We start from the raw sequence: 16,607 nt of genomic DNA on the forward strand, positions 1-16,607 counted from the left end.
TTTTACATCCTGCATGTCAAAGCTTTGGTGCTGTGATGGAGAAAGAGGTTCTTCTGTATAGTAAACCAACACAAGCCATTACTATAATACAGTCTCTCTTGCCTTGTCTAGCGTGGCCATAATAACTCAAAAGATGAACTCTCTGCTCTTTTCTTTTGGGAGACTTGTGCAGCAATGTAATTAACTCCCAAGGTTGGAGTATCAATTTTCTGTGCATTCTTTTTAACCTGACAGCTTTGAGCCTTCTCAGTTGTTAGGCTAAACTGGAGGCAGAGGGTCTGATCTTAGGCCCAGGGGATCAAATGGTGGTTAAGGCTTAATAGTCAAGCTACCAGAGTTTCTCTATTTCTGGCTCTGCTGGTAGTCTTGGCAGAAATTAGGCATCCCCTTGGAAACAGTTTCTTCCTATTGGCAGTATGGCTTTATTTTATTTTCTTGGACTCCAAAACTACTGCGGACGATGACTACAACCATGAAATTAAAAGACACTTGCTCCTTGGAAGGAAGGAAAGTTATGACAAACCTAGGCAGCATATTAAGTAGAGACATCACTTTGTCTACAAAGGTATAGTCAAAGCTGTGGTTTTCCAGTAGTCATGCACAGATGTGAGAGCTGGACTATAAAGAAGGCTGAGCTCCGAAAAAATGATGTTTTGGAATTGTAGCGCTGAAGAAGACTCTTGAGAGTTCCTACAACTGCAAGGAGATCAAGTAGTCAATCCTAAAGGCAATCAACCCTGAAAACTCACTGGAAGGACTGATGCTGAAGCTGAAGCTCCAATACTTGGCCACCTAATGCAAACAGCCAACTCATTAGAAAAGACCCTCATGCTGGGAAAGATCAAAGACAACAGGAGAAGGGGTCAACAGAAGATAAGATGGTTAGATACCATCACTGACTTAATGAACATGAATTTGAGCAAACTCTGGAGATTGTGAAGGACAGAGAAGCCTGGAGTGCTGCAGTCCATGGGGTCGCAAAGAGTCAGACACAACTTAACAACTGAACACCAACAGCAGTGTGATTTATCGCTTTGGTCATTTCACCTACCTCTCTGAATATCAGTTTTATTTGTAAAATAACAATTAATATATGATAAATATAATATGGGCACATAATGTGTGCTCAGTTGTGTCCAACTCTTTGTGACCCCATGGACTGTATGTAGCCTACCAGGCTCCTCTGCCCGTGGAATTTTACAGGCAAGAACGCTGGAGTGGGTTGCTATTTCCTACTTGTATAATATAAGTTAACAGTGCACATAAAGCCCAGATCAGAAGCTACTGAGATTAACTAGAGAAAATCTGGGATATTATAGGTATCCAAAAGTTTATTCAAAATAAAGTTACTGTCTAGAGGAGAGAAGTCTTCCCTTTACTCTTGGAGAATTTCTTAACTAAATACAAAGAAACTGGTAAGAGAAAGAAATGACTCTAGTTAAGCCATTAGTATTTTAGCTACTGCTATAGTGTTTGAAGTATTTCTTGAGCTTTGATCTTTAGTAAATGAACCATTTAACATGTTTCTACATGTTATATGTTTACTCATTAATTCAACAAGTATTTTCTGAGAATTTTTAAGGTGCTGGAGAGCCAAGAGGGATAAGAAGAGAGATTGCAGTAATAATATGGACAATGGTGAGGTCACCTTGCCTGCTCGGTTCTATTTTAATAATCACAATAGCCTTTCTGGACAAATGCTAATATCTTCATTTAACAGTTGAAACAGGTTTAGGAAAATGAGGTGATTTGTACATGGACACACAGCTAATAAACGACTGCTGGTGGCCAGGGAGATTTCCTTGGTGGCCCAGCAGTAAAGAATCCACCTGCAATGCAGGAGACACAGGTTTAATCCCTGGGTCAGGAATATCCGTTGGGGAAGGAAATGGCGGCCCACTCTAGGATTCTTGCCTGGAGAATCCCATGGACAGAGGAGCCTGACAGGCTACAGTCCATAGAGTCAGACACGACCGAGCACACACACCTACTTAGAGTTGTGGCCTGGGAACAGGAATGCTGGTCTTCAAAGCCCCAGGCTGTGGCTCCTCCACCAAGACATCATCTGATCACTCCCACCCCTGGGCCACTCCTCCGTCCTTACCCTGGAGGAACGCAAGGCACTTTCTTCTGCTGCAGCTTTAGCGTGCAGCAGAATCTGAATAGCACATAAATTGTCACTCTTGTTGTAGCAGCTCGGGAGGCAGTGACACTGGAGGCAAAAAGAGGCAAGAAAAAGAGGAGAGGCAACTCTCAGCCCAGAGAAAGTTTCCATTCTTGTCCTGCATCACAGTGACACGGCTATGGTGAATGTTGGCCAGCCCATCATTTCACCTCCCTCCTTGTAGCTGGGCACTGTGAAAACTCCTCAAACTGCCCCTCTTCTCTCTGCCCGTCTGTGTGATTCCCTTTGACTGAAGCACTCCCTTTGATGTAAGCTAATGAAAAAGCTCTATGTTGGAGGCACTAATTTTTAAATAAGTCAAGGTGGCTTAAAGAAGAACCTAACTTGGCAAGGTCACACAGCAGTTCAGCCAGAAACAGGCCTGTGTGACTTGACCTCAGTCTGAAAGGGGTAAAGGGCTTACATGAGGCCAAGTAAATCAAGTCCATATAGAACACTTAGTTGGCTCTGCCATGGATAGCTCTGTTAAGAATAAGTGACCTTGAGGAAGTTTTTCTGCCCTCTAGGACCCTGGATCCATGTTTCTGTGTGTGAGGTACCAAACTCCAGCAGGAGTCTATGACAAGATTCCAAGTACAACTTTATCCTTGGAGATGGTTATAGTAGTTGTTAGTTGATCTACTTAATTAATTGTAATTAATACTAATTAATACTGGTTCCTTGGGGATAACCCTAAACCTCATTCATAGAAAAAATTAATATATAAAATATAAAAAAGTTAATAACGATAACGTGAAAGTCAAAGTCACTCAGTTGTGTCTGACTGTTTGCGACCCCATGAACTATACAGTCCATGAAATTCTCCAGACCAGAATACTAGAGTGGGTAGCCTTTCCCTTCTCCAGGGAATCTTCCCAACCCAGGGATCGAACCCAGGTCTCCTGCATTGAATGTGGATTCTTTACCAGCTGAGCCACAAGGGAAGCCCTAATAAAAATAAGATGGGAGAATTTCAAGGAGTGCTTTTATTGTGAAAAGCAGGAACTGTACACAAAACTTTTGCTTGAGAATTGGCAAATTTTGTTATGATCTTTAACATTGGAAATTCAAATCTGGGTCATGGATAAGGAAAAAGATGGTGATAGAAATAAATTAATCCATATCTCCTTTATTTTGGAAAAAGTGTTTAGAATTTTTGTTTGTTTTTGCTTTATGAACACTGATTTCCCCCCACCCCCACCCAAACACACACACACACACACACACACACACACTTGAATACATTTCTGTTTGCTACCTGGCTCTACTCTTGGCCAATACATCATACTTGTGAGAAAATTCTGCATTTCTATGGATAGGCATGATTTATTCTACTTTATTTTAATGGGGTCTATTTCTTTTTATATTTCAGAAAGAGCAAGGTTGTTCACAAAGCCATAAAGCATCACAGGTTGGCAGTTCTTTGTGCTGACATCTATTTCACTACTTAAAAAATGCTAATAGACTTTTTTTTTGAGTGGTTTTAGATTCATGGAAAAATTCAGTGGAAAGCATAGAGTTCCGATATAACCTCTCTCCTAAGCACACAGCCTCCCCTTCTATCAACAAGGGTATCAGAGTGGTGCCTCTGTTACAATGGATGAACCAACATTGACTCATCACTATCAACCACAGTTTAACTAGTTTTCACTCTTCGTATTGCACATTCATTGGTTTTGACAAATGCATCCACCATCATAGTATCATACAAAGGAGTTTTACACAAGACATATTTGTTATTTCTTTCCTCTCAAGCTAAGAATTGGACTATTTTCAGCTGCTCTTTTCAAACCTTTAGAGACACTTCTCTGCTGGGCCCTTCTACTTTCTTTGCCCTTCCAAATGACATTCCTGGCTGGAACTGTGTTCATTCTTTAAGTATTTTGGGGGGACTACCAGGCAATGCACTGCTCTCTAGGACTAGGAAGAGGAATGTAGTGACAGCCCTATGCTACAGGTGCCTGCCCACGTTCTGCTGAGGAAAACAGACCAGCCAGCAATGAATGCAATATTTTGTACTTAAAGTGTGATGTAGAGGACCAGCTGGGATCAGGAATTATAGCCCTGGAGGGCAGGGGCTCTGGCAGCTAATCCCACATGGCAGAGTGGAGAAGGTCCATGATAGGTTTCCTAGGGGAGACTTAAGCAGGTAGGAGGAGGTATTATCAGAGAAAAATTTCTGGCATCATCCTCCCATCTCATCAATCCTTTATTTTAGGAGTAAAACACACATCTGTCTGTCTGTGGCTAGACTGAGGGTAGGGGGAGGTGTTTTGAGAACAAAATTCCTTTTTTTCTTTTGCATAGTGCTAATATAGATTTCAGCCAACTAGAGAACATTATCAAAACCTCTGGAAGCATATTCAGTTTACTGTAGTAAAAGTATCCTCTTATCTTTAGCACTGTCATCCAGCTGAAGTCAGGCATAGCCCAGCAGTTTCAACATGGTCAACACTGAGCCTCCTCTCTCTCTGTTTCAAGGGAGCTGAGAAGCACTCAGGAAAACATTGAATGTGGTTGGAGTTAAGCCTGGGCTGACACCCCAGCACCTCCCTTGCTATACCACCTGTGCAGATGACCTCCTCCAGATTGGGAAGCTGCACTGTATTCATTTATAAAGTGGGCATAATATGTCACCTACCCAGCAGGGTTATGGAGTTAGTAGTAATATACATAAATCACCCAGAAGTGGTCCTGGTAGGAAGATCAATGCTCAGGGATTGGTCACAGCCATTATCCATTTTCCCATTTCCTATTTTGTCCAGTGTTCATGACTCAATTCCAACATCTCACAGATGAATTTCACTCTGAAGCAGGTTCAGCCAAACAAATATAATCAGAGTTAAGATGGTCAGAGGCACTGTAGCATTTGGTTTTATAATAGTTAAAACCATCTGGCCCAGGTGTTTGGGAGAATATTATAAATATACGTGTACACACACACACACCAAGCCAAGTTCATCTGACTCTGGTTTCTACCCAACCTGACAACCGCTCTGGGCATTGCCATCATCACAAAGCTATGACACTTTCTACCTCCCTAGTTAATGCCTCTCTCTGCCTGCCCTTTAAAGCCTGTGAATATTTTTGTTAATGTAATTTTTTTACTTTACATTTTAAAATGTATATGCTTAATATAAAAGAAGTTTAAATACCAAAGCGTATAAAGTAGAAGTGAAGGATAACCCCCACTGCGTTTTCTCACCCTATTCCACCTCTAACCAAGGATTATTAATATGAAGTATATTGTGTGTTTCTTGTAGACTTTTTTCTGTGAATATTCAGACATGCTTATCTTCATATATTTCCCCAGTTTCCCAGTTTTTAAAAAATCAGATCATCTCTCTGCATGTGTCATGCTGCTGCTGCTGCTGCTAAGGTGCTTCAGTCGTGTCTGACTCTGTGCGACCCCATAGACAGCAGCCCACCAGGCTCCTCTGTCCCTGGGATTCTCCAGGCAAGAATACTGAAGTGGGTTGCCATTTCCTGCCCATTAATACCCGTGTTTTTCCTATTTTTAAATGGTCTGCAAACATCTTGCTACACCTGTTCTTGGCATATATGTGAATATTTCTAAAGGATATAATTATTGAAGGGAAATTTCTGGCTTAAACATGCAAAATTTAAATTTTGAAACAACCATGTAGCACTCTATAAGAGGTGCCAATCTACAGTAATACCAATAACTCTCAAGTGTTTGAAAATATGTGCTTACTCAAAGGTAAAAATTAGTAGATTGTCTTTGAGTTTCTATGAGAGTTTTATTTTTTTCACCACCTGAGCTAGTCTCATTGGTATCTCCAAGAATTTATTTCAGTGGTTTACCAGTCTTATTCTGTTATAAATATTCTTCTTTTGTGTGTGTGTGTGTGTGGTTCTGTCAAGCAGCATACAGGATCTTAGTTCCCTGACTAGGAACTAACTGCCCCATGACCCATGCCCCCTACAGTCGAAGCTTGTGGAATCTTAACTACTGGACCACCAGGGAAGTCCCTATTACAAACATTCTAATTCCCTGCAAAGCACTTGGTTATTGGATTAGCTTGGCAAATTCTAGAATCCAGTCTATGAACTTGAACAAACAGTATAAAGGTAGTAGTGGAAGGTATCCAAAGTTATCCTTCTTTTAAAAATGTAAATCAGGGACTTCCCTGGTTGTCCAGTGGTTAAGACTCTGTGCTGTCAATGCCGGAAGCACAGATTTGATCCCTGGTCAGGAAACTAATATTCTGCATGCCGTGTCAGGCAGCCAAAAGATTTTTTAAAAAATAAATAAAAATGTATATCAGACTGTGCAGCTGATTTGCATCCGTTAGTTCTTAGAATGAGATCTAACTTCCTTGCATCTCCTGCTGGCCTGCACAACCCGGCCTCTGCTTATGTTGTTGACTTCTCTTCTTCATCACTGCCCCTCCACCTCAAGGTATATTCTAACCTCATCAGACTACATTTATCTTCTTAAACTCACCAAGGGTTTTCCTTCTGGCTTTAGAACAGTATTTTTCAGCCTTTCTGACTATTGACCTGCAATAAGACATGCCCTGTGTGTCATAACTAACTAAATATCAACATATATGTTTGTGTGGGTATGTATGTATGCACATATAAGAAACTAAAATTTATAAACAGATAAACTAACATTTTAGCAAATAACTAACTGTCCTGTGATGCCACATACTAAGATGATATGCTAGGCAAAATAATGGCTCTTGCCTCCCACAAATATGTCTGCACCCTAGTCTTCAGACCTAGGATTATGTTTCCTGACCAGCCTAAGTCCCCAAATTGAGGATTCGCTTCAGTAGGGAGCAAATACCCAGAGCCCCTCATGTTTTTATCAATTTATAGCATCATTTTAGACAAACCTCTCATTATATTGCCTATTATATCCTTAGTCTTCGCTTTGGAAATGCAAATGTTTTCGTGTTTACAGTGTCCACAGACCTGGATTAAGCACTTCAGGGAGATGTGAATTGTGTTCAGAGGTATAAGTAAATTCCATAGTTGTACGCTTATTGGAGAAATCCAGATTAAAGAATCAGAAAAAACTTGAAAGTAATAAAGATAGAATGAAATACTCCACTTGAGAAGCAAGAGGACACTTGGGTTATGTTGGTCATCTGTAGCAATAACAACACTCATTTGTAATAGGTTGCCTTTTCAAAGCATGTTTCACAGATTATCATATTTGATTTTTGCAGTCCCTCCTTAAGGTATGATTACTGTTTTTTCTTGAATAGGTGTGGAAATTGAGCCTCAGAGAATGAGAACTAAAATGTTTATTCAGCACATACTATATGCCAGAAAGACTTAGTTGCTCAGTCGTGTCTGATCCTTTGCAACTCCATGGACTGTAGTAGCCTTCCAGGCTCCCCCGTGCATGGGATTCTCCAGGCAAGATTACTGGAGTGGGTTGCCATTCCCTTCTCCAGGGAATCTTCCCAACCCAGGGATTGAACCCTAGTCTCCTGCATCACAGGCAGATTCTTTACCATCTGAGCCACCAGGAAAGCCCCACTATATGCTAGAGCCCATGATTAAAACCTTACAAGTGGCATTTCATTGAATCCCTAGCATAAACTGGGAGTTCACCACTATGATTCTCATTTTACAGTTGAAGTTATGACTTGTGCAGACTCGCTGAGCTGAAAAATGTACCAAACAAAATTCAGTCCACGGTCATCTGACTCCTGGGTCAATGCCCTCCCTGCCATGCTGCATGTTGCACTCATTCTCATTGGCAAGCATTTCCAAATCACGTAATCACAACGGCTTCTCTTCAGGTTTCTGCAGTACTGCTAAAAGTTGCGGAGGTGGAATACTAGACTTGAATTTTCCTTGGTGGCCCCTGTTGCCCTGAAAAATGAGTTGATGAAGGCAAGAAACTGAATAATCCAACTGAGAGATGACAAAGAGCTAACGGTAGACAAAGTCCCGTGTGCAAAGGACTTTGCTTTTTTACTTTAACTTCTTATTTGGGCACAATTTCAAAGTAACTTGAATAAAAGCAAAGTGCAAAAGAACTTCTGCTTACCCTTTCCTCAGATTCATCTATTGTTAACATTTTATTCCATCAAAAGTGCAAGTGGCATAAATGTTTTTAATGTCATTCTCGCCCAAGGACTCTGGGTGTCTCGTAGCCTTTTTATCCCTTATTTGAATTGTCCTACAGCCCAGCTTTTTTCTTCCTCCTTTCCTACCCCTGTTCTCAAATTCAGCTGTGCATTACAACCCAGGATTCCCTTTGCTCTCCCACTATGCATACAAGTCTGGCTCTGCCGCAAGTCAGCTTGAATTCGGATCACTGTTTTACCACTTACCAGCCATTGTCACTTTTATAGAGTGTTAGAACTTCCTTATCTGATCAAAGGGACCTGAAGTAGCACTTTCCAGGATGTTTGTGAAGATAATATGGAATCATCGGTAAGTTAGCTGTACTACCAGAGTAAATTCCCCTAGAAATGCGTATTCACATTCCAAAAGACACATATTCACATTGCAAAGGACCCATATTCATTTACCAGCTGTACCTGTTGTTAAAATATGGAAACACTTCCATATCAGTTGATAAGTAACTGCTTCCCTGAAACCCTCCCCTCACTACCGTAGCACTCTCATCTTCCTGACCACCTGGCAACTGCCCTGGGGCCACCATGGATATCCCCACAGTCCAGCGACAGGTACCTGCCTGTGGAGCTGGGGCGTCCAGGACCCTGCTACAGCTCTAAATGCTGCAGCATTTTGATTAGTTGTTGACTTCTGAAAAGTGTTAATTTGATTGCAGAATGTTAGCTTAGTGCCTATAAGTCCTGTAACCCATGTTTACAAACAACAAAGAAAACTCAGGGAGAGAATGAGTAACCTTGTCTAAGGTCACACATAATGACTTAATCTGAAACTATTTAATTTCCAAAACCATGTACAGTCTCCGTGGAGTCAAATCACAGTCACCAAGTGTGGTTCAGCCCCTATGACCTTGAGCTGAGGACTTCATCTCTTAGAGGGCAGAGAGAGTGAGAAGATTCTTCTGGCTTCCCTTCCTCTCCAGGCATTGAAAAGTGCCAATACAGGGGAAATTTCCTTGTCTTTTTGTTCAGGGCAAATAATCAAGTTGAATGGTCAATTTTAGGCCAGAGATCAAACTCACCTCGTTAATTATTCACAGAGTTGATCGTCTGCTCTGTTCTTGAGACTGTAAACCAACTGAGACAAACCAGAATTACGAAACTGGTAAAATAAACTTTTTGAAAAGAACTCGTTGAAGCAGAGCAGACAAATATTTTTAGAGAGGGCCTGTAAGCCAATGAAAGCAAACACACTGAAAGGATCATGGTCTTGGGAACCAGCGAGACGCCACTTATGAGCTGTGTGCTGCTGGGCAGATTGTGTAATAAGTAACCTTAGTTTTGTCATTTGGAAAATAGGAATAAGTACCTTGAAGAGTTATTTAGAGGCAGATACAGTAGGTGCACAGCTCCAAACTTGGTGCCTGGCACCAGGAGTGGGAGTCAAAATATTTGCTGGACCTAGACTACCGAGCTGTAAAGAAACCAGAATTACTGTGAATCAACATCCCAGGGGCTCCTGGAGGGTCTCAGGGGTTAGGACACCATGCTTTCACTACCATGGCCCCAGGTTCAATACCTGGTTGGGGAACTAAGATCCCACAAGCCTCCTGGCATGGCCTAAATAAATAAATACATTTCTGTTGTTTAAACCACCAGCCTATGATATTTCATTTGGTTAGCCTGAGCAGAACAACATACCTACCTTATAACAAATTTTTAAAGATTAATAGAAACAAGGTAAAAACATCTAGACTAATTTCTTGCATGAATTATGGAATTATCACATGTCAGGTGTTGTTCTAAGAGCTTCACATGTGTATTAGTTTCATGCTGCTACTGCTGCTAAGTTGCTTCAGTCGTGTCCGACTCTGAGGGACCCCATAGACTGCACCCACCAGGCTTCCCCGTCCCTGGGATTCTCCAGGCAAGAACACTGGAGTGGGTTGCCATTTCTTTCTCCAATGCATGAAAGTGAAACGTCAAAGTGAAGTTGCTCAGTCGTGTCCGACTCTTAGCGACCTCATGGACTGTGGCCCACCAGGCTCCTCTGTCCATGGGATTTTCCAGGCAAGAGTACTGGAGTGGGGTGCCATTGCCTTCTCCAATTAGTTTCATAGTGTTGCCATAACAAAATTCCACAAACTGGGTGACTTAAAACAATGGAAATGTATTCTTTCACAGTTTTGAGGCTAGATGTCTGAAGTCAAGGTGTTGACAGGACAAAACTCCCTTGAAAGCCTCTGGAAGGGGATCCTTCCTTGCTACTTCTTAGTTTCTGGTAGCCCATGCATTCCTTGGCTTGTGGTAGCATCACTCCAGTCTCTGCCTCCATTGTTACATGGCATTTTCCCTGTGTGTCTGTGTCTTCACATGGCCATCTTCTTATATGGACATCAATCCTATTGAAGGAAGATCCTACCTTACTCCACTATAACCTCATCTTAGCTAATTATATCTATTGTTGTAAGTTGCTAAGTCATGTCCGACTCTTTGCAACCCCATGGACTATAGCATACCAGGCTCTTCTGGCCTTCACTATCTCCTGGAGTTTGCTCGAATTCATATCCTAACCTTATTTCCAAATAAAATCCCATTCTGAGATATTTGAGGTTTAGGACTTCAGCATCTCTTCTGAAGGGAACAATTCATGGAAGACATCTTACCTCAGTTAATCTTTTTCCATGGCAACCCAATGAAGCAGATATTATTATATTGATTTTAGAGATGAGGAAACCAAGACTCAGAGTGTTCACATAACTTGTTCAAGGTTACAGAGTGACTAAGCAACTATACACTTTACTACTTCTTGTCTAGTAGAGTTTAGGGGCATAGTGAGAGGGATATGTGAGATTATTGTGTTTTTTTTTGTTTGTTTTTATTTTGAAATGCCTTATGAATGACCATGTACCCTAGATTATGGGTAAGTAAATTTTTCTCTGTAAAGGGCCAGACAGTGTCTTAGTTTTTACAGGTGATATGATCAATCTCTGTTGCAACTACTGAGCTCTGCTCTTGTAGCATGAAACTAGTCAAAGATAATATGTAAGCAAATGAACATGACTGTGTTCCAGTAAAACATTATTTTCAAAAATAGACAGGACTTATATGTCAATCAATCCTAAAGGAAATTAGTCCTGAATATTCATTGGGAGGACGGATGATGAAGCTGAAGCTCCAATACTTTGGCCACCTGATGAACTGACTGATTGGAAAAGACCCTGATGCTGGGAAAGATTGAAGGCAGGAGGAGAAGGGGATGACAGAGGATGAGATGGTTGGATGGCATTACCTATTTAATGGACATGAGTTTGAGCAAGCTCTGGGAGTTGGTGTTGGACAGGGAAGCCTGGCATGCTGCAGTCCATGGGGTCACAAAGAGTTGGACACGACTGAGCTGAACCAATGTATCCATCAGTTGATGGACATTTGGGTTTCTTCCACATTTTGCAATTATGGTGAATATTGCTACTATTTGATAGCATCTTTTGAAGCACAAAGCTTTTTTAATTTTGATGAAGCTCAATTTACCTTTTTCTTTTATTTCTTATGTTTTGGTGTCCTATTTAAGAATGCATTGCTTGATCCAAGACCATGAAGACTTACTCTTATGTTTTCTTCTAAGAGTCGTATTGTTTTAGTCTGATATGTAATCTTCTCATCCATTTTGAGATAACTTTTGTATATGATATTAAGTACTTTCATTCTTTTTTCATGTGGATATCTGGTTGTCCTAGCCTCATTTTTTGAAAACACTATTCTTTTCCCAAGTGTATTTTCTTGGTACTCTTGTCAAGAGTCAATTGACCATAAATGAAGGGGTTTATTTCTGAACTCTCAATTCTATCCCATTGATTTGTATGTCTATCAGTAAGCCAGTTCCTCACTGTCTTGATTACTGTTGCTGTGTTATAAGTTTTGAAATCAAGAAGTGTGACTCCTCCAACTGTGTTCTTTCATTTCAAGATTGTTTCAGCTCTCCTGGGTCCCTGTATTTCCATATACATTTTAGGATCACTTTGTCAATTTCTTCAAAAAAGCCAGCTGGGGTTTTGACAAGGATTGCAATGAATCTTCAGATAAAATTTGGGAGTATTACCTTAACAACATTAATTTTTCTAATCCATGAGCATGAGGTATTTTTCCATTTATTTATGTCTTCGTTAATTTCTTTCCATAGTGTTTAATAGCCTTTAGTGTACAAGTATAGTACTTCTTTTCTTACATTTATTAAGTATTTTGTTCTTCTTGATGCTATTGTAAATTGAACTTTTCCTTAATTTTATTTTCAGATTGTAAGTGATAGAAATATATTTGATTTTTATATACTGATTTTGTGTCTTATAATCTTGATGATTTCATTTATTTGTTTTACTATCTTTTTAGTCCACTCCTTTTTTCTATAGACAAAGTTATGCTATCTGCAAATAGAGATACTTTTCTTCTTTCTTTTCAGTCTGGATGTCTTTTATCTCTTCCTTGTTTAAACTTTCTGGCAAGAACCTCCAGAACAATATTGAATAGAAATGGGAAGAGCAGATATCTTGTCTTATTCCTAATCTTAGGGGAAAAAAGTTTCAGTGTTTCATCATTTTGTAAGATGTTAGCAGTATTTTTTTCACAGATGTCCTTTATGGATCGAGGAAATTTCTTTCTATTCTGAGCTGGAGTGTTTTTATCATGAGAATGTTGGATTTTGTCAAATTATTTTTTCAGCTACTGAGATGACATTGTGATTTTTAAACTTTATTCTGTTGATATGATGGGTTATATTAATTGCTTTCTGTATGTTTAACAATCTTTCTTTGATGAGATGCTCCTATTCATGGTATATAATCATTTTTATATGCTGGTGAATTCCGTTTGCTAGTAATTTTTGAGAATTTTTTGTCTATGTTCATACGGGATATTGATACGTAGTCTTCTTTTACGCATCATTTACGTTACTTGCAGTGATGCAAACTGCAAGCCTTACGGAACGGTGTCTTGAAGGTTTCTGTTTATTTTCTTTTATTATTTTTTAATTTTAGTCTTTATATTTAGTAGCCCCAATCGATCTGTTTTAAAGTTTACTAATTCTTCAACCTGCTCAAGTCTGTAGTTGGGCAGACTTTTTTTTTTTAATTTATGGTCTTTGATGACACATTTTTCTTATACTTTCCTTTAACCCTTTAGAAATGGTTTCTCTGAGTTCTTTTAATATATTTATGATTACTGATTTGTCTTTATCTAGTAAGCATAATGCCTGGGCTTTCTCAGGGACAATGTCTGTTAACTACTTTTTTTCCTTTATGTGGGCCATATGTCCCTATTTCTTTGCATGTCTTATATTTTTTGCTATTGTTATTGAAAACTGGACTTTTTCCCAAAGCAAAAAGCATTGTATTGAAATATAGTTGATTTATAATATGTTCGTTTCAGGTAGCCAGCAAAGTGAACCAGTTACATAGCTATCTATCTGTCTCTCTCTATTCTTTTTCAGATTCTCTTCCATTATAGGTTATTACAACATATTGAATATAGTTCCCATATACTGCCATATAGTAGGTCCTTGTTTATTTGTTTTATGTATAGTACTGTGTGTCTGTTAATCCCAAACTTTTAATTTCTCTCTCCTCTTCCTTTCCCCTTTGGTAACCATAAGTTTGTTTTCTATGTCTTTGAGTCTATTTCTGCTTGTAAATCAGGTCATTTGTATATTTTTTAAAAGATTCTACTTATAAGTGATATCCTATGATATTTGTGTTTTTCTATCTGACTTAGTTCACTTAGTATGGTAATCTCTAGGTCCATATGATAATCTCTAGGCTCATCCATGTTATTGCAAATGGAATTATTTCATTCTTTTTGTGGCTAAGTAATATTCCATTATATATATATATATATATACATATATATATATATATATATATATATACATACACACACACACACCACACCTTCTTTATCCATTCATCTATTGATAGGCATTTAGTTTGCTTCCATGTCTTGACTATTGTAAATGGTGCTGCTATGAGCATTGGGGTGCATGTATTTTTTAAATTAGTTTTCACCTTTTTTAAACTGGACATTTTAAATAATACTGTGTATAAACTCTGAAGTCAGATTCTCTCTCTCTTTTGTGCTTTATTGTTGTAGCTGCTGTCTGTTTTTTTGTGACTTTCTTGGACTAATTCTGTAAAACCTGTATTCTTTTGTATTATGTGGCCACCAAAGCCTCTATTCAGTTTGTGTCTGGTTAGCTAATGACAGGATAGAGATTTCCTTAAAATTCTTTTAACTAATAGTCTAGCATTTCTGAGGACTTCCCATGTGCATGCGCACGCATGTGTGTGTATGTGTGTGTGTGTTCTAAGTGCTCTAGCAGCCAGTTTACAGCCCCAACTTATCCTAAGTTTCTTGCTCATACAGAGACTCAAGATAACCATAGGTAAGAGAGTACACTTTATCAAGTCTTTCCTGGATATATGCAGTCCTAAAAATGCACACTGGTTTCTAGATTTCCTAGGAATACACTGAGGCTTTTCCAAAGACCCCTAAGGACATCTCATTAACCAGTTGTTCTTTTTAAAAAATTTTTAGCTAGCCTTTTGTTAGCTCCAATTGTTAAAATATCCTCAGGCAGCTGTGATACTAAACAATTTCCACTGATTGTATTTGACAAATACTCTGTGGGCAGGGCTCTTCACAAAAAGCAAATTCTGATTAGTTCAAATAAAGACAATCCCTGAAAATGGAGCTTTGTCGTGAACCGTCAAACAGGGCAAATAGTGACAGTTCCCTGGAAATGGGGCTTCTGGAAAGCTCTGAACCCATTTTGTTTCTTTCAGTAGCAACTTGGCTGCTGTTTTTCACAGAGAATATAGTTGTGAGCCTATTGGCTCTCAGTGCCACTGAAGAGTTGGGGAGAGGGTGATGGGCACAGATTAAAAAGCCACAAAACTCACTATCCTTGCTGATATCCAGCCATTCTTTTTGAATAAACGCTACTTGGATTGTTGCAAACCTTTAGTGATTTTTCAGAGTTCTAAAAAAGTTTATTTTGACAGTTTTCACTAGTGTTCACATTGCTTTTATGGAGGACTGGATTTCAGAGGTCGCCCTCAATCTGCCATTTCAGGATAGTTGATTGTATATTTGGCTTTTATAGCTATATATCAAATTATCACAAACTTAGCAGCTAAAACAACCCCCAGATATTATGTCATAGTTTTTGTAGGCTGGAAATCCTGGCACAGCATAACTGAGACTTACAGCATGTAGGTTGGACTATATGCCCTTTTGTTAAATTCAGAGTCTTCTTTCACACTCATTCAGGTTGTTGGCAGAATTTAAATTGTTGTTATAGGACTGAGGTTCCTGTTTCATCACTAGCTGATTCACCTCAGCTCTTAGAGGTCACATTTAGGTCTAAACCATGACCAAGACATTTACTTTCTCAAAGCCAGCAGGAAGAATGTTTTTCCAGTAGTTAAGCCTGAGTCTTAAATTACATAAGCTAATCATGGTAGTAAATATCTATCATATTCACAGGACTTTCTCAAGGAAAAAGGACTATGTGCTGTGCTTAGTATCTGACTCTCTGTGACCCCATGGACTGCAGCCTGCCAGGCTCCTCTGTCCATGGGGATTCTCCAGGCAAGAATACTGGAGTGGGTTGCCATGCCCTCCTCCAGGGAATCTTCCCAATCCAGGGATCAAACTCAGGTGGATTCATTAACATATGAGCCATCAGGAAAGCCCAAGAATACTGGGGTGGGTAGCCTAGCCCTTCTCCAGGGGATCTTCGTGACCCAGGAATCGAACTGGGGTCTTCTGCATTGCGGGCAGATTCTTTACCAGCTGAGCTATCAGGGAAGCCCGAAGGGAGTATGTAAGGTAAATTTACTAGGTGGTGAGATTCTTGGGGGCCATCTTGGAATTCTGCCTACCGTAGGCTTTATTGTGGGTTTTTAAGGATTTGGCTAAAATATATCATTTCCAGCTATACTTCCTTTATGTAGAACTGTATCATATAAATTAACTAATAAAATATTTACAACAACTCTGTGAGATAGGAAGGGACAGTGTTCCTAAATACATTTTAGAGAACTGAACCAAAAGTCTCAGAGAGATGATATGATTTGCTCATAGGCACACCACTAGTGAGAGGTAAATTAATTCCTCTGACTCTAGGTAGGGCACCCTCTGCCCGAACCCACACCTGCCTGCCATGGTAGAGGTCAGTTCTTTGAGTTTTGTTACATGGTGGTGAGGATGTTAGTACCTAAGGCTTCTTTAAGGGATTTTGGAACAGTCTTCCTATAGGCTTCTATAACTCCCATATGTGTATTTGGGGAGAATACCTGAGCATGCAAAATAATATTAACCAGGAGGTT

Source organism: Bos javanicus, chromosome 14 (genome assembly GCF_032452875.1).
Source record: "Bos javanicus breed banteng chromosome 14, ARS-OSU_banteng_1.0, whole genome shotgun sequence".
NCBI classification, from domain to species: Eukaryota; Metazoa; Chordata; class Mammalia; order Artiodactyla; family Bovidae; genus Bos; species Bos javanicus.